General features: G+C 40.6%; 1 pseudogene; it reads right to left on the reverse strand.

The window, feature by feature from the left end:
- Positions 1–21,374: 21,374 nt before the first annotated feature.
- On the reverse strand, positions 21,375–21,474 carry LOC113319785 (annotated as a pseudogene).
- Positions 21,475–25,278: the final 3,804 nt, after the last annotated feature.

Here is a 25,278-nt window from a genome sequence, read left to right on the forward strand (position 1 = left end):
CTTTATACTTAGGGTCTGTTTGGTTCAGAAGGATTGAACTTACCTGACCAGCTAAAAAGGCTTTCTTATGGACATTAAGCTTACGCTTTCGTGTACAAAGGTCCTTAAGGAACTTGGCATAAGCAGGCATTTGCCTAATTGCTTCTAATAAAGGGATGTTAATGTTTACCTGCTTAAATATCTCTAGTATTTCGTTGAAAGTCGACTCTCTCTTTGTTGGAGCTAACAACTGTGGATATGGGGCTTTGGGTACAAAATGAGACCTGTCGGGAACCACATTGGCATCACTAGAAATTTTATCGGTTTCTTCAGTTAGTGGATCCTTCTGGGGATCATCTTGGGAACTAGAAGGTGGATCTACAGTACGTCCACTATTAGGCATGGCTACCTTATTGTCTACCGTTTTACCACTCCTAAGGGTTGTGACAGAATTCACTTGATTAAATGGTTTTGCACCTACTTCATTAACTCCTCTAGGGTTGGGTATCGGTTGACTAGGAAATTACCTTTTTCTCTTAGAGAATCATTGATCAGACTAACCTGGTCTTTCAATTCAGAAATGGCCTGACTATGTTCTTGTCCTATCCTATTACTAGCTTCTATGCTTTGTGAAAGCAATTGACGCATATTTTAAGTATTTTGAATAAATGAGGTGAGAGTTTCCTCTAGACTTAAGATTTTCTTATCAGACTGATTCTGAAACTGAGTTGATCCTGAAGTATTCTTAGTATAGCCAAAACCTGGGGGAACATTAGAATTACTAAACTGACCTTTCTCCTTAGACCATGAAAGGTTCGGATGCTTTCTCCAACCAGGATTATAGGTTTCTGAATATGGGTCAAACTTTTGACGGTGATCAAGTCTAGTGTCATTATTATAAAGAGCATTGGCTCGCTCTTCAATAGTCTGGCCTTCCCAAAAAGGCTCTACTCTACCACTAGTGTGACCCAATTCTAAAGCTTCTAACCTTTTTTCTATAGCAGCAATTTTGGCATCTGATTCATAGCCTCCTTCTACCCTATTAACGTTTCCTCTACCTAGAAGAATTGTTCTCTTGGGTTCCCTACAATATTCCCATTGCTGGGTCTTTTCGGCGATTTCATTCAAAAATTCCATCGCCGCATCAACAATTTGGTTTTCAAAACCACCAGTGCATAGAGACTCAACCATGGTTGTTGTCGAATAATCTAAACCCTCATAAAGGATTTGAACTAGCCTAACCTTTTCTAAACCATGATGAGGAAATTGGGCTAATAAGTCATTGAACCTTTCCAAATACCTATATAACGATTCTCCCTCCTGTTGAGAAAATGTGCAGATTTGCGTCCTAATAGACGATGTTTTGTGCCTAGGGAAAAACTTGTTCAAAAAGGCAGATGTAAGTTGTTCATATGTTTCTATTGAACCGGAAGCCAAACTATATAGCCACGATTTGGCTTTATCTTTCAGGGAAAAAGGAAATAACCTGAGTTTCAAAGCATCATCATCAAGGTCTCTAATCTTTAGGGTACTACAAATTTCCTCAAAATCCCTAACATGGAAGTATGGGTTTTCATTTTCTTTCCCTAAAAAGATTGGGAGCATCTGTAGGGTCCCATGCCTAAGTTCATAATTTTCTTCAGTTTCGGCTAACGTGATACAAGAAGGACGAGTAGTCCTAGTTGGGTTCAACAAAGCTTTCAAAGTTGCCATTGCTGGCACGATCGGGATATTTGGGATTCTATGCAATCACAAAACAAGGATGACTCAACCAAATCAAACCTAATTTTCTAGCAAACAAAAAGCATGATGGTTCCACTTAGATTGTTTCTAGACCAGCTTCTATTCTTTCGAAAAGGAATTCGTTACAATCTGAGCAAACCCCTCTAGAATCAATCCGAGTCAAAGTAAGTTGAATCGAGGCGAGGGAAGCTCAGTGGAGCTTTGATACCCAAGGCCTCACCGGTTACAAGGCGGCGCAGTCACGCATTCAACTCACAGAAACCATCATGAACTTCGAAGTATGCTCAAAAGAGTAACCAATATTTTTCGAACGACTTTCCTATTAAGTTCGTTACCCTATAGGTCTCGTTCTAGTCAAAATTTTAGGCTTAGGTTCGCGTTGGTTTAGTTTTCCTAAGGCAGGCAAGAAGAGAACGGTGATGAAATCCGAACCCTTATCTTATATGGCCAGTCCTTTCCCTTTACTAGGAAATCAAAGAAGCCGTTTTCAAGTCCTCAGCATATATGCAAACGAAGGAATACAGTAAACCCGCTGACAGGGGATTCGCCGGTGTTTCGAAAAAACTTACCTCCCGTACCAGACGGGCGAAGAACCGCTGAAGTCAACTCGGGCCACGACTCATATGTCATGTACGAACTCGAGGGGCCGAGGCGATATCGTAATCACCTTCCTTCTCTGCATACAGTTTTTTTATTTAAACCAACCCTTCCGTAGGGTTTAAAAATAATAATGTCCCAAAAAGTCCAAAAATAAAGTCCAAAAAGTGTCCAAAAATAAAAAGAAAAATTACAAAAAAATAAAACCCTATTTACAGTTTCTAAAAATAAACCAAAATAACTATATACAAAATCTTCTTCTTCACTCCTTTCGGATTCCTCTTTTCTTTCCTTCTTTGGCGATGCTTTCCCTTTATAGCACGTTTTCTTTCCTTGTAGCTTCGCTCGAAATCTGAAAAGAATCAAAAAATACCAAAGGCGTAAAAGAGAACAAAAATTCTAAAAGAAATAAAATAAATCTAAAACCTAAAACCTAATACAAATCCGCGTCGGCGGCGCCAAAAATTGGTGTAGTTTTTAAGTGGTAGTAAAGTTCGTTCAACTCGGATTGTGTGGACTCGATTTTAGACATAAATTAAAATAGAAAACTTAAAAAGAAATTGTTCTCAAGATTATAAAAAGCACTGAGACTCAGGATTCCACCAATCTCCAATTTTTATGTGATTTAATCTAGTCAATAAGTATGCAACTCTTTTACGTTTGAAGTGATTCTAATATTCGCCTAGACAAGTAGATACTCAAAACAATAGTTGTAAATCGAAAGCATGGACCATCAAAAGACTTAACCTAAGCATGACCCATCAATTGAGAACACAACCAGTTAATCATAATCTTATATTCTATTTCAGTTCAGTGCAAATAATCATAAAAGAATTACGAAAATTAAATTAAATAGAATTTACCACATAATAATTGGAAAAATGGCTTCCTCCGTCGCCTCAGCAATGGGGTTTAGCTCCTCATATTAATAACTTTCTCAATATACATGATTATAGCCAAAAAGTTTATTAAAAGATGAAGAAGTACTAAAACAGGAAGTTTAAGACTCAAAGAAAGTGTCACAGATAAACGATACAAAGAAACTGCTTCTGTTTCCGTTTTCTAAGACCGTGCGACCACTGTCGTTGATACAGTTGAAGAACGACTGACTTTAGGTGTCTGTTCTTCGTGTTCTTGAAGGTCTTCAATGGCGGCAGCAGCAGCAGAAGAGGTTCCTGGATGTTGATTGTTTACACTTTTCTGAGGCTCTAAACTTCTCCCTAGCGTTTCTAATCTCTTCCTGTGCTCGAATCAATGATATTTATAGCCAACAGGTGAATCAAATCTCCCCGAATTCTTTTGGTTTATCTCTTTTTTTCTTTGGCAGCAAGTTACGGGAATTTCTCTGTGTGCGGCTTCTGTTGAGTCCGTGCTCTTCCCAAACTCCCTAAACGCGTCATACTCCATCTAGGACTCAAACTAGACCTGATACGTACAAATCCTGGCGTCAAATTCTCACGCAATCTCTGAAACGCGATATACATGTCCATCTCCTCTGTTTTGCTCTCACGGTTTATCCATCCCAGTTCGATCGACCAAATCACTTGCATATGACCTATTATCCTCTAGCAAGTCCAGCCCCAAGAATTTCCAGTGATTTAATCTCCATAAAACTCCTCAAAAATCCGAATCCTAAACTGCCAGGCGTGAAAGCTAGTTTTCCCGCCAATTTTCTTCTTTTGAATTTGGGAAGGAAAGTGACCTCCCCCTATCCTGTGTTGTTCTCCCTTTAGCAGCTTCCTGGAAATGAGTCACTCCCTAGTAATTAGGTTAACCCTTATCCAAAATCAAGGGTCCGTATAGCAGGTATCCTCCGGGTGCCTTTATCAACTTTTCGAGCCGAATTTCTCCGCACAAGTGTATTTCTCCGTAAACACCTATAAAGACATAAAAAGCCATAATAAATACTAAATCGAGCAGTAAGAATATATACAATTGGGATCATATTAGACACATAAATGCGTCTATCACAGATTCAATGATCTCCTATCCCAGTGTCCTCACCATGGATTTGATAAGATGAAACTCGTAGAGATTATTTATGATGGTTTAGACTATTCAACCAAAGCCATGGTTGAGTCTATGTGCGCTGGTGAGTTCACTAGTAAAAGTGTTGATGATGCTTTCACCTTCTTAGGAGCTGTCGTTGAAAAATACCAACAGTGGGAGTCTTGTGTTGAACCCCCCAAAAGACTCTTGGTCAATAGAAGTAGCACCAATGTGGTAGATACAAGCTTCAGGTCTGATGCTAAGTTTGATGCTTTGTCTAGAAGGTTAGAATCTTTGGAATTGAATCATCCTAAACACAGGTCTCTTGTTGAACCCGATGATAGGTTTAGAGCCTATCAAGTGTCTAGTTGTGGATTAGAACCCAATAACTCGTTTTGGGAAGGTCAGGTTAGTGAAGAGCAATCCCATGTTGTCTATAACAATGCTAGGTTTGAGAACCATCAGAAGTTTGACCCATACTCAGAGATTTACAGCCCTGGTTGGAGTAACCATCATAATTTTTCTTGGTCTAAGGGTCAGAATCAAGGACAGTATAGTAATTCTCATCCTCCCCCAGGTTTTGGTTATGCTAAGAACTCTTCAGGTCAACCCCAGTTTCAGAATGAGAAAAAGATCTCCACCTTAGAAGAAACACTTTCTATGTTAGCAAAGAACCATGAGATGTTATCAAAGAACCACTATGGTTTTCAAGAAGAAACCAGGAAGAATATTAAGAATAATTCCCAGTCTCTTGCTAATTTAGAACTTCAAGTCGGCCAAATAGCTAAGTTTCTTAGTGAAAGAGAAGATGTAAGATTCCCTAGTCAAACTGATCCTAACCCTAAAGGAGAGAAATCGTACAATCATGTAAATTCTATAACAACCCTTAGGAGTGGAAAGAAAGTTGACAATAAGGTTGCCATGCCTGATAGTGAACATGCTGTAGTTCACCCTTCTGAGCCAGAAAATGAGGAGACTGATAGAGTCTCCAAAGAGACCAATGAGGGTCATGCTGAGCCCGGATTTGTTCCCAGAGCCCCGTTCCCCCATATGCTAGTTCCAACTAAGAGGGAGTCTAACTTTAATGATATATTGGAGGTTTTTAAGTAGGTTAATATCAACTTCCCATTGTTAGATGCGATTAAGCAGATTCCCGCTTATGCCAAGTTTCTTAAGGATATGTGTATGCGAAAGCGAAAACTTAGTGTCCGGAAGAAAGCCTTTCTAGCTAGTCATGTGAGTTATATTATTCAGAATACCACTACTCCTAAGTATAAAGACCCAGGGTCCCCTACTATTTCTTGCACCATAGGTAAATACCGTGTCGAGAAAGTTTTGCTTGACTTAGGAGCCAGTGTGAACTTACTGCCATACCATGTGTACCTTAAGCTAGGACTTGGTGAGATGAAACCTACCCAGATGACACTTCAGTTAGCTGATAGGTCCATTAAAATTCCTCTTGGTGTGATCGAGGACATTCTTATTGAGGTCGACAAGTTTATTTATCCAGTGGATTTTGTTATTCTAGATACCTAACCTGTCCCTAACCCAGAGAACCAAATACCAGTGATTTTAGGTCGCCCGTTTTTAGCTACATCCAATGCGATCAATAACTGTTGAAATGGTATTATGAATTTGTCTTTCGGTAATATGACTATTGAGCTGAACATTTTTAATATTAGTAAGCTACCCTCTGAACTAGATGAATCGAACATAGAAGAAGTGAACATGATAGGAACATTAGTCGAGGAGTCATTACCAAACACTTTGTTAGAAGATCCACTAGAGAAATGCCTAGCCCACTTTGGGATTGATTTCGATGATGACGATGTGATTAATGAGGTGAATTCTTTGTTAGATTCAACCCCTTTAATAGACACTAGTAATGGCTGGAAACCTAAGTTCGAATCTCTACCCGTTTCTGAGTCTACCCTAGTTCCTTCGTTAGAAAAGCCTCCTAAGTTGGACCTTAAACCATTACCAGATTCCCTGAAGTATGTGTTTTTAGGCCCATCTGAAACTTTACCTGCAATTATAGCATCCGACTTGGATAGTGATCAGGAAAGTAGGCTAGTGACTGTCCTTCAGAATAACAAGGAATATTCAGGGTGGACCATAGCAGACATTAACGGTATAGGTCCTACTGAGTGTATGCATCAGATTTATTTAGAGAGTGACACCAAACCTTCTATGGAGATGCAACGTCGGCTGAACCCTAATATGAAAGAAGTAGTTCGAACCGAGGTTCTTATGCTGTTAGATGCATGCATTATATACCCCATTTCAGACAGTAAGTGGGTCAGCCCCGTTCAGGTTGTTCCCAAGAAATCCGGTATTACTGTAGTCCAGAATGATAAAAATGAGTTAATCCCAACCCGGGTGACCACGGGTTGGCGTGTCTGTATTGACTATAGGAAATTGAACAAGGTCACTAGGAAGGACCACTTTCCCCTTCCCTTCATCGACCAAATGCTAGAGAGATTAGCTGGACTTAGCCATTATTGCTTTTTAGATGGATATATACTGCAGTTATAATCAGATTATCATATCCCCATAAGACCAAGAGAAAACCACTTTTACCTGTCCCTTTGGTACCTTTGCATATAGACGCATGCCTTTAGGGCTATGTAATGCCCCTGCGACCTTTCAGCGTTGTATGTTGAGCATATTTTCTGACATGGTAGAACGGTTGTTAGAGGTCTTTATGGATGATTTTTCAGTGTTTGGTTCGTCTTTCGATGAGTGCTTGCATCATTTGTCATTAGTTTTGACTAGGTGTAAGGAAAAAAATTTAGTGCTTAATTGGGAGAAATGTCACTTCATGGTTCGTTCAGGAATTGTTCTAGGGCATATCATATATTCGAAGGGTATAGAGGTAGATAGAGCCAAACTTGACCTCATTAAAACTTTACAGGTCCCCAAAACCGTAAGAGATATTAGGTCATTCTTAGGGCATGCAGGTTTTTATCGTCGATTAATTAAGGATTTTAGCTTAATTTCTAGACCTCTTTGCAATTTGCTTGCAAAAGACATTAAGTTTGTCTTTGATGATGCTTGTTTAGAGGCTTTTGAGAAGCTTAAGAATTTACTCACTACCGCCCCCATAGTCCAGGCACCCAACTGGAACCTACCCTTTGAGATCATGTGTGATGCTTCAGATTATGCTATTGGTGTTGTGCTAGGTCAGCGAGAAAATAAGTTGCTTCATGTGATTTACTATGCTAGCAAAACTCTGAATGATTCCCAATTGAACTATACCACCACGGAGAAGGAACTATTAGCTATTGTGTTTGCCTTAGACAAGTTTAGATCCTACCTCTTAGGTTCTAAGGTCATAATCTTTACTGATCATGCTGCTTTGAAGTATCTTCTTTCCAATAAGGATACTAAACATATATTGATTAGATGGATCCTATTGTTGCAGGAATTTTCCTTAGACATTAGAGATAAAAAAGGTGCATAAAATGTAGTAGCAGACCACTTGTCTAGGCTTTTTGTGGATACCCTTAATGATTCTCCTCCTCTTAGGGATAGTTTTCTTGATGAACAACTGTTCTTTGTTACCCAAGCACCTTGGTATGCGAATATAGTGAATTATCTTGTTACTGGTCAAATGCCCCAACATTGGGGCAAACAAGATCGTTCTAGGTTTTTAGCCAAGGTGAAGCACTTCTTTTGGGATGATCCTTATTTTTTTAAGTATTGTACAGAACAGATTATTAGGAGATGTATACCTGAGAATGACCAGTCCATTATTATTTCCTTTTGTCACGATCATGCTTGTGGGGGTCACTTTAGTGCTAAGAAGACTGCTGCTAAAATATTGCAGTGTGGATTCTATTGGCCTTCGTTGTTTAAAGACTCCCACAGTTACTGTGTTACTTGTGAACGTTGCCAGAAATTAGGAACCATTTCCCGTAGGAACATGATGCCCTTGAACCCTATTTTAGTTGTTGAGGTCTTTGATGTATGGGGTATTGAATTTATGGGTACGTTTCCTAATTCTTTTGGTAACTTATACATCCTTGTCGCTGTAGACTATGTCTCTAAGTGGATCGAGGCGGTTGCGTGTAAAACCAATGACCATAGGGTTATGATTGAGTTCTAGAAAAATAATATACTTACACGTTTTGGTATACCGCGAGCTATAATTAGTGATGGAGGGTCGCACTTTTGTAATGGAACTTTTAGGCTTTTGATGAAGAAATATGGTATTACACATAAGATAGCTACCCCATATCATCCACAGACTAGTGGTCAGGTAGAGGTTTCCAATAGGGAGATAAAGCGTATATTAGAGAAAACAGTTAATCCTAATCGGAAAGACTGGTCGTCTAGGCTTACGGATGCCTTATGGGCTTACCGTACTGCATTTAAGACCCCCATTGGAATGTCGCCTTATGGGCTTGTGTATGTCAAGGCATTTCATTTACCTGTTGAGTAAGAACATAGAGCTTATTGGGATGTTAAACAGCTAAATTTTTCACTCGACAAGGCAGGAGCCCATAGGAAATTCCAGCTCAATGAGTTGGAAGAGATTCGTATAGATGCTTACGATAGTGCATTGAGTATAAGAACAAAATGAAACTTGTGCATGATATGAATATTTTAAGAAAGTCATTTTCTCCAGGTCAAAAAGTTCTTCTGTATGATACCCATTTGCATCTTTTCCCTGGGAAGTTACGTTCTCGGTGGACGGGTCTTTTTTATTGTTCGCACTGTCTTTCCTCATGGAGCTGTTGAGATCGAGACACCAGATGGTAGTAGTTCTTCGAAGATTAACGGTCAGAGATTGAAACCCTTTTTAGAGCCCTTTCCTATAGGTGATGTTAAGGAGGTTCCTCTGGAGGACCCTGTTTACCCTTGATTGACCATCGAGGCGATTGTATGTTGTATATTAGTTTTTGATTTCTCTCTTCACCCAGGTATTATCTTTCCGACTTCTCTCTTTACTTATTCCTCATGTTACTTTGCTTTTTGGTATTGCTATTTCATTAGAAACATTGAGGACAATGTTAGATTTAAGTTTCGGGGTGGGGAAGAAACTTTTTGTTAGATTTTAATTGCAATAAGTAAACTCCAGAGCCTAGAAATTTATGCTTATTAAGGTTGGAAATAACCAATCTAAGTGGATGGGAACATCTTGGTTGTAGGATTTGAGGAACCAATCTGATTAGATGGAAACATCTAAAGAGTCTATTCATAAAAGCACAGAGATCAGGTGTTAGAATTAAAAAAAACATGGTAGTTTCGCCATAACTCGTTGAATCCTAATCCCTTCTTTTTTTATTTCTTAAGTGATTTGGTGGGGCACACGACTCAAGTTGTTACCATTTCTAGGTGAAATAGGGTGATTGAGATACAAAAAAAAAAAAAGTTTGAGACCAGACCATCAGACCAACCGGAATAAATTCAATAAAGTCGACCACTGGTGCCCTTGTATATGCCAGTTGTGTTGACCTAGAGTTAGGTTTATCGACCACTGGTTCCCTTGTATATGCCAGTTGTGTTGATATTAGTCAGACCGGTATCTTGGTCCATTAGGATAAGTTCATCTTGGCAGAGGCCTTCAGACAGATACGGGAAACACTGTTCACTTTTACCATCCATTTTCTCTTTATCCATCTTCTTAATCTTTCCATATGATTGGTTGACTCCGGTTATGATGTCTAGAAACTATCTGAGTAGAGCTCTGTCACTTATATATGAATTTTAGTATGCTGAGTGCAAACTCGTGTACATCAATTGGAATTTCGCATCAGGGTACTTCCTCCTATAGTCAATGATTGTATGCTAACCAAGGAGATTCTTTAGTGCTTTCCAAGGATCAGCGTAGATAGCTAGGGTCTAGAGTAAAGGTTTTGTGGGTACACCTCTGGTAAACCCTCCGGAGACAACACTCCGCCACTAGGGCCACCTAGCGGTTTAACGGCTTGTTGCACGTGCTAAGTGTAAAAATTTTATACTAGATTTGCTCGAGGACTAGCAAATAATAAGTTTGGGGGTATTTGATAGACACATTTTTGTGTCTGAATTGTCCTCAGTGTCTCTATTGCTAGTGCTTGATTTTGTACTTATTATGGTATTTTTATGTTTGTGAGGTGTTTTTGGAGAAATACACTTGTGTGGAAAAAGTTGCTCAAAAAGTGCTATTTGGACCCCCGGAGGACATTTGCTATACAGACCCCATATTTGGTTAAGAGGCACCCAAGGTTATGCGTAGCCCAAATTCATCCTCAGCACCCACCTGCTAAGGGCACCCTTACTATGGATAAGGGGCACCCTTCTTCATCGTTTAAATTTTGCAAAATGGCGGGAACATATTTCCGTTTGCTGTGTATTTTTCTGTTGGATTTTCGGAGGGATTACAGTGAGATTCAATCACTGATTTCAATTGGGATGATCTTGATAGGCCCAAACAATGTTGGTATGGGTGTTCGAATGAATTTATTTGGGTTGGATAATCCATTGGAATGCAAACAGAAGAAGCTAGTTTTCTCGGGTTTCTGGGAAAGATTGGGCAGAGATTTACTCGGATATTTTCACGGATTCAGACTTGTATGGACCAGTTGAGTCACAACAGGATTGGTGTGTGTTTTTGAATCGTAAAACTTGGGTTGTATGCGTTTCAAGTTGGATAACAGAAAGAGGAGATATTCACGGGATTTCTTGGGAAGTTATGTACAGAGTTGTTCCCTGCAGTGAGTTTAAATCTATCCAAGATGAGAAGCAGAGTATTGGAGTGTGCCAGTTGCAAGATAACACAAGAGAACGCGTGAAGAAAAGAAAAAGGGAAAGAAATATTATCGTATCTGCACAGAATTGAAGAGAGGATTATATGGAGTTAATACGGAAGATTTGATGATGGTGAGGTATAAAAAGGTCCCTGGGATGTCTTAGATTGGTGACGAGAGTTTGGGGGAGATTACATAGCTGTGAAAGTCGAGTTGCAGAAGAATCACCATTTCTGCTGCTGTGAAGAACACCAAGAACATTAGGCGCGCAACAACAGTCGTTTCTTAACAATGGAAACGACACACAGGCGAGGTTCGAGAATAAGCGACAGTACTATGTTCTATCGTTCTTTTCAGTTTGTAACACTTATAACTGTTGCAAACCCGGTTTTTAATAGTTTTTCTCCATTTCGTCTTTGTAAACACCCTTTGAGGAATACAAATGAATTTTGAGTGTGTTTACAATATGATGATGAGCTAATTCTTCCACAACCAAGGCAATGAGGAAGCTATTCACGCATGAATAATGGGTAATTATTTCATTTTCTCTAATTTTTAATTATAGTTCACTCAATCACTGCTCTTGCAGAGTTTTTAAATGTTTACATAGTTTTCTTAATTACTTGTGATTCAATTTGATAGACTATACTTTGTTTAATCAATTGTTAGTCTATGCTTGGGGAATACAATTAATATTTGAGAATATGTTTGATTAATTGTGAATTAAGAAATAAGGGACTTAAAAGATAATTAGAGTTTTGGATTATTTTCCATAATTTATTCATGTGTGATAGTGGAATCAGTGTCTTGGTTATTCCTAATAATCTTGAATTAAGTTTTGTTTGTTTTTAAATTTCATTAAATCTAAAATCTTTGCTTTCACAAGTCTCAACGAACTTTTTACTACAACTCAATTTGAAATCACATCATATCCCCGGCCGGTGAAGTCTCCTTGCACTCCTTCAAGCTAGACTTCCCTTGCACCAACAATTCAGCAGAATATGAAGCCTTTCTCATCGGACTGTCATTAGATAAACAAGCTGGAGCGACGCGCCTGGAAATAAGAAGGGATTCTGAATTACTCGTCAACGAGGTGAATGGAGTATACACACTGAAGGAAGTAACATTGTCCCCGTATAGAGCTGAGGCACAAAAGCTACTAAATTACTTCGCCGACGCGACCATACGCATGTTAGCCGCATCATAAACAAACATGTTGATTGTCTAGCCATACTAGCATCAAAACTTCAATTCAAAGGTCTTGAGGAAACCCTGACAGTGAAGAGACGAACTGTGGCTTCAACATGGCTTTCGCAACCCGAGGAGGCTGAAGCCAACGACTGGAGAACACCGATTATCCAAGAGCTTAACAGCTCGCTTTCCCAGGGAAAGGTCAGTCTCAAAACTTTACAAAATTTCTTCATGCTCCAAGGAGTACTGTATCATCGGAACCCAGACGGTTCCTTGTCTAGATACCTCGGAGAGGGAGAGGCGCAACAACAACTCAACCACGTCCATGGTGAATTTTGCGGGCTAACACTAGTGGTAACACTCTATCGCTGTTTGTAACGCCTTGGCTACTATTGGCCAGAAATGGAGGCTCAATCTCGGTTGCTTCAAAGAACCTGTTCCAATTGTCAAGCACCGCCGCATCAATTGGAAGTCTTCAATATTGTCCACGCCGGGGACTGGCAGGAGCCATACATCAGTTACCTTTGCGACGACGTACTCCCCACCAACAAGAAAGACGCAGCCAAGGTAAAACAAAGGTCCAAGAAATTCATATTCCATGAAGGAATCTTATATCGTAAAATCTTTGGAGGAAGTTTGCTACGGTGTTTGAACGAGGCAGAAATCCCGATCATGATGAAAGAAATGCACGAAGGCGAACACCAAGGAAAACGGAAGTTATTTCTTCAAATACACGAGAAATACTATTGGCCAACCATGGAAGATGATGCAGCTGTTTTTGTTTAGAGATGACAAAAATGTTAAATCCACGGAAACCTTATCCATGTACCGTAGTCTCCTCTGCACTCAATACGCAGCCGTGGCCCTTTTATAGCTGCAGACTCGATATCATTGGAAAGATCAACCTGCCGTCTTCAAAAAAGCACCATTACATAGTAACGACGACCGAGTATTTCACCAAATGGGTCGAAACCGTACCTTTACGAGGAACTACTGGAGCCACAATCGCGGTTTTCATCAAGGAGTACATCATCTGCCGATTTGGCGTGCCTAAACATATCATCACCGACAACGGCACTCCTTTTGCCAACAAGCAAGTACGGGAATTACTTGAAGAATATGGAATTAAGTAAGTTTTCTCCACCATGTACTATCCCCAAGGAAATGGACAGGCTGAAAGCACTAACAAAACTTTGATCTGAATCCTCAGTCGGAAAATACACGGTAATCCTCGGACATGGCACGAACAATTTCCATTGGCACTTTGGGCGTATCGGACATCACCAAGAAGTTCCACTGGCACCTCTCCCTACTCCCTTGTCTGCGGCGCAGACGCCATCCTCCCAGCAGAAGTTAAAATCCCATCATCTAGGATTGACGAAAAAAGCGGAGTTCGATGGAATGAAGCTGAAGCATTAAGCTCCAAGGTAGCGGAGTTGGACACTCTGGATTCCAGAAGATCCAGAGTGGAAGAACACACGCAAGCGTACAAAAATAGGCTTTCCAAAGCATATAACAAAGCCGTGAAGCCTCGGGTTTTTCAAGTGGGAGATTTGGTACTGAAGACTGCCAAACACATCCAGCAAGACGCGTCCGCACCAAAATTCTCCCCAAAATGGGAAGGGCCTTATATAGTCACGAAAGCGTACAACAACGGGTACTACAAGGTCACTAAAGAAGACGGAGGAAAACCGGAAGCGGTCATAAACAAAAAGTGGCTCAAGGCATACTACGCCTGACCGCCACCTCACACCTGGCCATATCATAGCACGACTAGCCAGGCATCTTTTCGCTTCCTTTCACATCTCAGTTATCAAGTTTATTTTCTTTTATTTAATTGAAGCAAATCAATAAAATTCTCTTATTTCTTCAAAATAAAATAAAAAAAAACGATAAAAATAAAAGAGAGAAAAATAGATGCTCGAGACCCAGAAAGAAACCAAACGTCTCGCAACTACATAACTCAGAAAAGCCCATCCAACAGATTTTAGTTCCTCGAAAGCTTCATCCTCAACCGGTTTTGATACCTTTCGGTCCTGCTCTTCAAGTTCTGAATTGACTCTTCCACCTTCTGTGACTCCATGGCCAGAGCCTTCTCCTCTTCCAAAATAGCCTTTGCAGCAAGAACAACATCAGCGAGAATACCGGCTCTGTCGACCTTCACGATGTCAAGACGATGCCGCAACCATCTCACGTTGAACTTCAGTGATTCACAGGTGTTGATGGTGGTTTTTTATCTTAGGGTTAAAATTGTAAAACCTTAGTCAAACAGTGACGTCACACTTGAGTAATAATGTCGCCACTAGCACATTTATTGAAACATTTAACATGTCTGCGTAAAATTACCGGGGTACCTTTTTTTATGTATATGCCATGTCCACGGCAGGGCCCTCGGTACTGACTGGCATCATCTCTACAACACTCAGAAATCACTTGTTAGCTTTCCCATCTGTTAGCTTTCCACTTTCTGATACAAGTCGTCAAACAACTACTCTTCCCAAATTAACTATTCTGGTCTCAACACTCTCTTCGCTTCCCTCCCTAGACCAACCCTTCTCCTTCACTTTGTGACCGAAGCAAGTCTGGAACGACCATTTCTTGGTTTAGGCCGGATTTGTATAGATTGATCTCTCGAATCAAAGTACTCCCTTGCAGTACATTGTTTAGGGTTTAGACCCGTTTCTCACCTACACACTCGAAATTACCAAAATCCGCAGAAACTGTTTTCACCCTCAAACAACAGGTAGACACCATGTTCTCCCACTTTTGAATAGTTGGTATCAAGACGGCACGGATGGATATACTTTCCATTTCGGCGACCATAGGCAAGAGATAATTCACTGTGGAAACCAAGGAAGACGAGCAATGTTGCACCACACTCCTGGTAGCGATGTGGCCGTATCTTTTCCATATCTTCGTGTAAATAGTCATGAATTCCTTCCGCACCAGAAACCCACCTCCAGTAGTTAAAAGATAAACACTTCATCCGGATTTCGAACGACAAACCTGCATTGGGATACTCATGAGAAAAAAATGCCTAAATCGGCGTTTTCCCGATCTCCAGCGGTTGGCAGGATCGGAATCGAAGGAAGGGGGGAAACCAAGTCATCCTCATCAACGATAGTCACGCGTGCTCCAACAGGATATCTCTGCACAGAAGAAAATCTTTTGTCACTCGTCAGCAAACAATGAAACATCTATTTATCAACGGAAGCATACCGGTATAATCTTCTTGACTTGGATAAACCAGGTAGGAGAATTGTTACGAGAGTTAGGTCTAGCGCGCTTGAATGAAGAATATAGCTGGCTCGAGGATGATCCGCTTTTGATTGACATAATAAAGAAATATGGACTCGACAAGAAGAAACCTTTATACTGAAAAGAGGGAGATGATACAATTTCACCGGCATATATACTGTGGAAACCCTAAAGAGAAAAAGAAACGGATGCTGAGAAGACAAGATGGGACCACATTACAGCGAAGAATCAACCTCAGTGAAATCTCCCGTCAAAACACTAATTGTTACCACTTCACCGCCAGCCCCGATACTCGGGAGCAAAACCAACGAAATGACATGAAGAGGAAGGATCATGTCCCCTTTTATAGCCGCAGTGCTTTAGGAATTTGAATAAGGAAGGGATTTCCTACTTGAAGCCACGCATGGAAAGAGGCAACCAGGCTCGCAATAGCAGGCTGCACGGTGCCAACAGTCCTCGCCACGCCGTGTTAATCCAATAGTCCGCACCACTCAAAATCCGAGCCGATCCAATACTAACGGCTCATCCCAAGCCGCCCAATGCTAACGGATCATTCCAATCCGACCCAATGCTAACGGCTCATTCCAAGCCAATCCAATGCTAGCGGCACCACTTAGCGCCGAGTCTATGCCGACGACTTCGTTCTACATTCTAAAGCCTAGATCGGATGGCGCACAACCATTCCAGGCCGATGCCAGCATTCCAGGCCGATGCCAACATTATGCATCTCAACCATCAACCACCTCTACCATTTCGTGGCATATCCAGCAGCGCCACGAGCAGAATTTACGCAAAGCCACCAACGCAAGAATCACAGATTCTCAAACGCTCTCGAAAAAGGTTAGACGGATCTTCCTGACCATCTTTTCATGACTCGCCGTTTCGATTTTGCCATTGTGTGTCACCATCTTATGCATACCTCGCAACAATGCCCCTGTTCTGTGCTAAGCAGGGGACTTAAAGTTGATGGTGGTTTTTAGCTTAAATTTAAAATCGTAAAACCTTAGTCATACAGTGACGTCACACTTGAGTAATAATGTCGCCACTAGCATATTTATTAAACCATTCAACACGTCTGCGTAAAATTACCGGGGTACCTTTTTTTATGTAAATGCCATACTCCACGGCAGAGCCCTCGGTACTGACTGGTATCATCTCTACACATGTCATCCGCGCATGCTATCCAAACGTGCCAATCACGCGTGCCATATATTTTAGACTAGGGTTTCAACACGCTAAACCCTAATAGCCAAATCCCCACGCCATAGGCATGCCAACCATACTAGCCGCACCACCGTCCCAATGACATGCCATTCCAGCCACATCTCTGCGCCAAAGGCATGCCAACCATGCCAGCCGCACCACCGTGCCAATGGCATGCCATGCCAGCCACATCTCCGCGCCAAAGGCATGCCAACCATGCCAGCCGCACCACCGTGCCAATGACATGCCATGCCAGCCATATCTCTGCGCCAAAGGCATTCCAACCATGCCAGCCGCACCACCGTGCCAATGACATGCCATGCCATCCACATCTCTGCGCCAAAGGCATGCCAACCATGCCAGCCACACCACCGTTCCAATGGCATGCCATGCCAGCTACATCTCCGTGCCAAAGGCATTCCAACCATGCCAGCCGAACCATCGTGCCAATGGCATGCCATGCCAGCCACATCTCTGCGCCAAAAGCATGCCAACCATGCCAGCCGCACCACCTTGCCAATGGCATGCCATGCCAGCCACATCTCCGCGCCAAATGCATGCCAACCATGCCAGCCGCACCACCGTGCCAATGGTATACCATGCCATCCACATCTCCGCGCCAAAGGCATGCCAACCATGCCAGCCGCACCTCTGCACCAAATCCATGTCGGCCATGCCTCCGTGCCGCAGGTTTCCAAATGAAGGGTTGAACAATCAATGGCCACCCTTCCTTCTGAGATGCAAATCTCAGCCGTCCAAGTTCGCCACCAAACGCATGGCACCTTTTGGCCCAATGCCAAGCCCTAATTTTGGCCGCTCCTAAACTATGCCAAAACCCTAATTTTGGCCGCGCTTAAAACTATGCCAAAATCCTAGCTTGGCCGCGCCTAAACCATGCCGCTGGCTGCCAAACGAAGCGTTGCAACAATCAACAGCCACCCTTCCTTCTGAATGCAAACCTCAACCATCCAAGTTCGCCACCAAACACGTGGAAACTCTTAGCCCAATGCCAAGCCCTAATTTTGGCCGCGCCTAAACTATGCCAAAACCCTAATTTTGGCCGCGCCTAAAACTATGCCAAAATCCTAGCTTGGCCGCGCCTAAACCATGCCGGCCATGCCTCCATGCTGCTGCCTTCCAAACGAAGGGTTGTAACAATCAACGGATGTCCTTCCTCATGAGATGGAGATCTCAGCCGTACAAACTTTCCACCAAACGACTTGTGGCAATCTCATGGCTACGGTGCCAACTCTTGGCCACAGTTTCAAAGCTCTAATTTGGCCACGCCAAATCCATGTCGGTCATGCCTCCATACCCCTGGCTTCCAACCAAAAGGTTGCAACAATCAACGGCTGTCCTTCCTCCTGAGATGCAGATCTCAGCCGTACAAACTTGCCCCCAAACGACTGATAGACACATTATTATGTCCGATTTGTCTCGATTCTATATATTTTTAGGGCTTATTTTTGTACTTATTATGGTGTTTTATTTATTTGTAGGTATTTTTGGCCAATAAACATTTTTGGAAAAAAATTGGCTCGGAAAGTTGTCGGAAAGCACCAGGAGGACACTTGCTATTGGGACCCCCATTTTGGATAAGGGGCACCCCTAGGACAGCCTTAAGGCAGCTGCTAAGGCACCCCTAATCTGGACAGGGGGCACCCCTTTATCTTCACGATTTGAATTCACAAATTTGGCGGGAAACTGGTTCAAGTGAAGAACAAATTTGGGTTTAGATTTTGGACGTGATTTTAAGAGATTCAATCACTAAACTCGATTGGGTTGGACCTGTTTATCTTAAACAGGGATGGTATGATTGATTGGATCGATTAAATTGGGCTAGGTATCGATCAGAAAGAAAACAGGGGAGAAAACTATTTATGGAAACATGAAAAGATTTGGTCGATGTTTTGTTGGATTTTCTCAACTGTTGGATTTGGTACTAGTTGTAACAACACAACAGGATTTCTACGAGTGCTAGAATTGAGAGAAAATAGGAGTTGTCGACAAGTCAGGAAAGATATTCTCGACATTTTTTTGATTTATCTTTGGCAGTTACGTGCAATGGGAGAAGGTATAATCTTCATGGATTCATATCTTCCAGATTTGGGAAGTTCATAACCATCAAAAGACGCGTTAACTGAGGTGGCAGAGTTATTATCGTTACTTGGCAGAAAATAAAAAAAAAGATAAATCCGTAACTTTTGGTGAAAGGCAGGGGAGATTTTATCGAGTATTTTTGGTCATGTTTCCTATATATAGGTTGAGAAGGAGTCATAAAAGGGTAATCGAGAGTTGGGGGAAGTTTAGAGAAGTACAGAGAACGAAATCAAGAGTTGCAGGAAATCGTTTCTGCTGGTGTACAAGGAAGAACACGAAGAACAAAAGGCCATTGAAGACAGTCGTTTCTGGGGTCTTAAAATCAGCGACAAAGCAACAGTATTTACAACAGTTTTCTGTAACAGTTCCGTTGTAACAGCTGTTTTGTAACTCCGATACACTGTTGCAAACAGTCTGTGTTATTACTTTTCACTCTTTTAATCATCTTTTGAGCAACAAACACATATTTTGAGACCATGATTAATATGAGGAGCTAAACCCCATTGCTGAGGCGATAGAGGAAGCTATTTTTCCAACAAAAAGTGGTATATTCTATTTTATCTTTTTATTTGCAATAATTATATGATTATTTGCCTTGAACTATTATTGAATATGATTTTTATTTGAGTGATTATGATCTATTTTAATGGAGTATGCTTAGTGTTAGTACTTTTGATGATTCATACTTGGTATTTACAATTACTACTTCTGAAAATCTACTTGTTGCAATATTTTAGAATCAAATTAAATGAGAAAATTGCATAAATATAAGTATTGGTTTAATCACTTTGAACTTGGAAAATAGTGGACTCTTAGACACAGTGTTTCTTTTAATATGGATATCATCTTTGTTTGAGTTTGATATAATTTTTATTGTGTTTTCTATGTTAGTTTTGAATTTAAGTCTAAAAAAAATCCTTCACAAGTCTGAGAAATGACACTCTTTTTACCACTATCTACAAATTACACCAATTTTTGGCGCCGCCGACGCGGACTTGTTTTTAGGGTTTTAGATTTTTTTTTATTTTTTATGTTTTTGGGTATTTATCTTGTGTCTACAGGTTCTGGATCATAAAGAAAATTGAGCCAAAGAGTTTGGTGATTTCATAAAGACTTGGAGCTAAAGATTAAAGCAAAAAGAACAGAAAAGAAGACAATTTTATTTTAGACAATTTTAGTTTAGGGTTTGTGTATTTTCTTTTTTTTTTAAGGAAAAAAAAACTGTATTAGGGTTTATTATTTTTGTAATTTTTCTTTACTTTTTGGACTTTTGGACTTTTGGACTTTGGGACATTATTTTTTTTATTACCCTACGGAAGGGTACTTTAAATATAAACTGTTTGCAGAGAAGGAGGATAATTACGATATTTTCTCTGCACCTTGGGTTCGTACACTTGACATCGGAGTCAGTGGCCCGAGTCGACTACAACTGATTCATCCCCCGTCTGGAACAGGAGGTAAGATTCTAAACACTCGCGAATCCCCTGTCAGCGAGTTACTGGACTCCTTTGTATGCATATATGTTGAGGACTGAATACGGACATTTATTTTTCAAGTAAAGGGAAAGGCCTGGCCATACAAGATAAGGGTTCGGATTTCATCACCGTTCTCTTCTTGCCCGCTTTAGGAACACGTAACCTACGCGAACCTAAGCCTAAAATTTTGACTAGAACGAGACCGATAGGGTAACGAGCTTAACAGGAAATTCATTCGAAAAATATTGGTTACTCTTTTAAGCATACTTCGAAGTTCTTGACGGTTTCTGTAAGTTGAATGCGTGACTGCACCGCCTTGTAATACCGGTGAGGCCTTGGATATCAAAGCTCCACCAAGATTCCCTCGCCTCTATTCAACTTACTTTAACTCGGATTGATTCCAGAGGGGTTTGCTTAAATTGTAACGAATTCCCTTTCGAAGGATTAAAAGATGGTCTAGAAACAATCTAAGTGGAGCCATCATGCTTTTTGTTTGCTATAAATCAATAGGTTTGATTTGGTTGAGTCGGCCTTGATCTGTGTTTTCTTACCCTTCCAATTTAGAAATTCTATTATATTCCTGAACGTAAAAGAGACGCACTAGGTAGATTTGTTAAAGAGAAACCTAGTAGTTCGAAGCGTCTCGATTACCTTAATCTAGAGAGTCCGACTTTTGAAGAGTCTGTTTTTGAACGTCTTTTGACTGAGGAGAGAATCCATGTTGCTCCGATAGCGCCAGAAATGGCAACTTTGAAAGCTTTGTTGAATCCAACTAGGACTACTCGTCCTTCGTGTATTAAGTTAGCTGAAACGAAGGAACCCTATGAACTGAAAACTGGGACCTTACAGATGCTCCCAATCTTTTTAGGGAAAGAAAATGAAAATCCTTATTACCATGTTAGGGATTTTGAGGAAATTTGCAGTACTCTAAGAATTAGAGGCTTAGATGATGATGCTTTGAAACTTAGGTTATTCCCATTTTCCCTGAAAGATAAGGCCAAGTCGTGGATATATAGTTTGGACTCCGAGTCAATTGAGACATATGAACAACTTACATCTGCCTTTTTCAATAAGTTTTTCCCTAGGCACAAAACATCGTCTATTAGGACGCAAATATGCACATTTTCACAACAAAAGGGAGAATCTTTATATAGGTATTTGGAAAGGTTCAATGATTTATTATCCCAGTGTCCTCACCATGGTTTAGAAAAGGTTAGGCTAGTTCAGATCCTTTATGAGGGTTTAGATTATTCCAAAACGACCATGGTTGAGTCTCTATGCACTGGTGGATTTGAAAACCAAACTGTTGATGCGGCGATGAAATTTTTTAATGAAATCGCCGAAAAAACCCAGCAATGGGAAAATAGTAGGGCACCCCAGAAAACAATTCTTTTAAGTAGAGGAAACATTAATAGGGTAGAAGGAGGCTATGAATCATATGCCAAAATTGTTGCTATAGCAAAAAGGTTAGAAGCTTTAGAAGTGGGCCAGACTAGTGGTAGAGTGGAGCCTTTTTGGGAAGGCCAGAATATTGAAGAGCACGCCAATTCTCTTTATAATAACACTAGATTTGATAACCGTCAAAAGATTGACCCATATTCAGAAACCTATAATCCTGGTTGGAGAAACCATCCGAACCTTTCGTGGTCTAAGGGCCAGAGTCAAGGTCAGTTTAGTAATTATAATGCTCCCCCAGTTTTTGGCTATACTAAGAATCCCTAAGGACTAGCTCAGTTTCAGAATCAGTCAGATAAGTAAATCCTAAGTTTAGAGGAATCTTTCGCCTTGTCAACTCAGCAAACTGCAAAATTTCAGTTATCCGTAGAACAGAGTCTACAAGCTAGTAACATGATAGGACAAGAAAATAGTCAGGCTATTTCCGAGTTAAAAACCCAGGTTGGTCTGATAAGTGATTCTTTGAGAGAAAAAGGTAAGTTTCCTAGTCAAACACAACCCAACCCTAGAGGAGTTCATGAATTAGGTGCAAAACCATCGAATCAATTGAATGCTGTTAGAACCCTTAGGATTGGTAGAGTTGTAGACAATAAGGTAACCATGCCCGATAGTGAACATACTGTAGTTCACCCCTCAGAATCTCACCTCTCAGGACCAGTAGCTGAGGAGACTGATAAAGTTTCTGATGATGTGAATTTGGTTCCTGAAAGGTCTGATTCTATGCCTAGAGCCCAATTTCCTCAGCTATTAGTACCAACAAAGAAGGAATCGAACTTTAATGACATAGTGGGGTTTGTAAACAATTTACCATAAACCTTCCTTTATTAGATGCAATTAGGCAAATTCCTGCTTATGCCAAGTTCCTTAAGGATATGTGTACGCGAAAGAGAAAACTTAACGTCCATAAGAAATCCTTTTTAGCTAGTCAGGTAAGTTCAATCATTCAGAACACCACAACTCCAAAGTACAAAGACCCAGGTTCTCCTACCATTGCTTGCACAATAGGTAACTTCCGGGTAGAAAAAGCTTTACTTGACTTAGGAGCCAGTGTGAACTTACTTCCATTCCATGTATACTTACAGCTAGGACTTGGTGAAATGAAACCTACTCAGATGACACTCCAGTTAGCTGATAGGTCTGTTAAAATACCTCGAGGTGTTATCGAGGATGTTCTTATTGAGGTAGACAAGTTTATTTATCCAGTGGATTTCGTGGTCCTGGATACCCAACCTGTCCCTGACCCAGAGAACCAGATACCTGTGATTTTAGGTCTCCCATTTTTAGCTACGTCTTATGCGATCATTAACTGTCGAAATGGTGTGATGAGTTTATCTTTTGGTAATATGACTATGGAGATGAACATTTTCAATGTCAATAAGAAACCTCATGATCTAGATGACACAGGTTTTGAAGAGGTGAACATGATAGAAGCCTTAGTTCAGGAGTCATTACCAAACATTTTGTCTGAAGACCCATTAGAAAGTTTTCTATCCCATTTTGGTTTAGATTTTGGCGACGATAACACTATTGAACAGGTGAATGATCTATTAGATTCTACCCCCGTTTTAGACACTGATAGATGGAAAGCTAGGTTCGAACCATTACCAGTTTCTGAAAATACCCTAATTCCTTCTTTAGAAAAGACCCCAAAGTTGGACCTTAAACCACTACCCGATACTCTAAAGTATGTGTTTTTAGGCCCATCTGAGACTTTACTTGTGATTATAGCTTCCGATTTGGATAGTGATCAGCAAAATAGGCTAGTAAATGTACTTCACGACAATAAGGAAGCTTTAGGGTGGACTATAGCAGACATTAAGGGTATAAGTCCTACTGTGTGTATGCATCAGATTCATTTAGAGGAAGACTCCAAACCTTCTATGGAGATGCAACGTCGACTGAACCCTAAAATGAAAGAGGTAGTTCGAAAAGAGGTGCTTAAGTTGTTAGATGCGGGAATTATTTACCCAATTTCAGACAGTAACTGGGTCAGCCCTGTTCACGTTGTCCCCAAGAAATCAGGTATCACTGTAGTCCAAAATGATAATAATGAATTAATCCCAACCCGAGTGACCACGGGATGGCGTGTGTGTATTGACTATAGGAAATTGAACAAGGTCACAAGGAAGGATCACTTTCCCCTTCCTTTTATCGACCAAATGCTAGAGCGATTAGCTGGACATAGTCACTATTGCTTCTTATATGGCTACTCCGGTTTGCCCCAGAAGACCAAGAGAAAACCACTTTTACCTGTCCCTTTGGTACCTTTGCGTATAGACGCATGCCTTTCGGGCTATGTAATGTCCCTGCAACTTTTCAGCGTTGTATGATGAGCATATTTTCTGATATGGTAGAACGGTTCTTAGAGGTCTTTATGGATGATTTTTTAGTGTTTGGTTCATCTTTCGATGAGTGCTTGCATCATTTGACATTAGTGTTGACTAGGTGTAAGGAAAAAAATTTAGTGCTTAATTGGGAAAAATGCCATTTCATGGTTAAATCAGGAATTGTGTTAGGGCACATCGTTTCTTCAAAGGGTATAGAGGTAGACAAAGACAAAGTTGTCCTTATTAAGACTTTACAGGTCCCAAAAACCGTAAAAGATATTAGGTCATTCCTAGGGCATGTAGGTTTTTACCGTCGATTCATTAAGGATTTTAGCTTGATTTCTAAACCTCTTTGCAATTTTCTTGCTAAAGATGTTAAGTTTGTCTTTGATGATGCTTGTTTAGAGGCTTTTGAGAAGCTTAAGACTTTACTCACTACAACTCCCATAGTCCAGGCACCGAACTGGAACCTACCCTTTGAGATTATGTGTGATTCTTCAGATTATGCTATAGGCGTCGTTTTAGGACAACGAGAAAACAAATTACTTCATGTGATTTATTAATCAAGCAAAACTCTGAATGATGCCCAAATGAACTACACAACTACCGAGAAGGAACTTTTAGCCATCGTGTTTACCTTGGATAAGTTTAGGTCCTACCTATTAGGTTCTAAGATCATAATCTGTACAGATCATGATGCTTTGAAATACCTTTTTATCTAAGAAGGATACCAAATCTAGACTGATTAGATGGATCCTATTGTTACAGGAATTTTCCCCAGACATTAGAGAAAAAAAGGGTTCAGAAAATGTAGTAGCAAACCACTTGTCTAGGGTAGTTGTTAGTTCCCGTAGTGATTCCCTTCCTATAAGGGATAGCTTTCCTGATGAACAATTGTTCTCTGTTTCCCAATCACCTTGGTATGCAAATATAGTGAATTATCTTGTTACTGGTCGAACCCCTCAACATTGGGGTAAACAAGATCGTTCTAGGTTTTTAGACGAGGTTAAGCATTTCTTTTGGGATGATCCTTATTTTTTTAAGTATTGTCCAGACCAGATCATTAGGCGATGTGTACCTGAGAGTGACCAGTCCAGTATTCTCTCCTTTGTCATGAACATGCATGTGGGGGTCATTTTAGTGCTAAGAAGACTGCTGCTAAGATTTTTCAGTGTGGATTTTACCGGCCTTCGTTGTTTAAAGATTCCCATAGTCATTGTGTTTCTT

Source organism: Papaver somniferum, chromosome 10, assembly GCF_003573695.1.
Source record: "Papaver somniferum cultivar HN1 chromosome 10, ASM357369v1, whole genome shotgun sequence".
Lineage (NCBI taxonomy): Eukaryota > Viridiplantae > Streptophyta > Magnoliopsida > Ranunculales > Papaveraceae > Papaver > Papaver somniferum.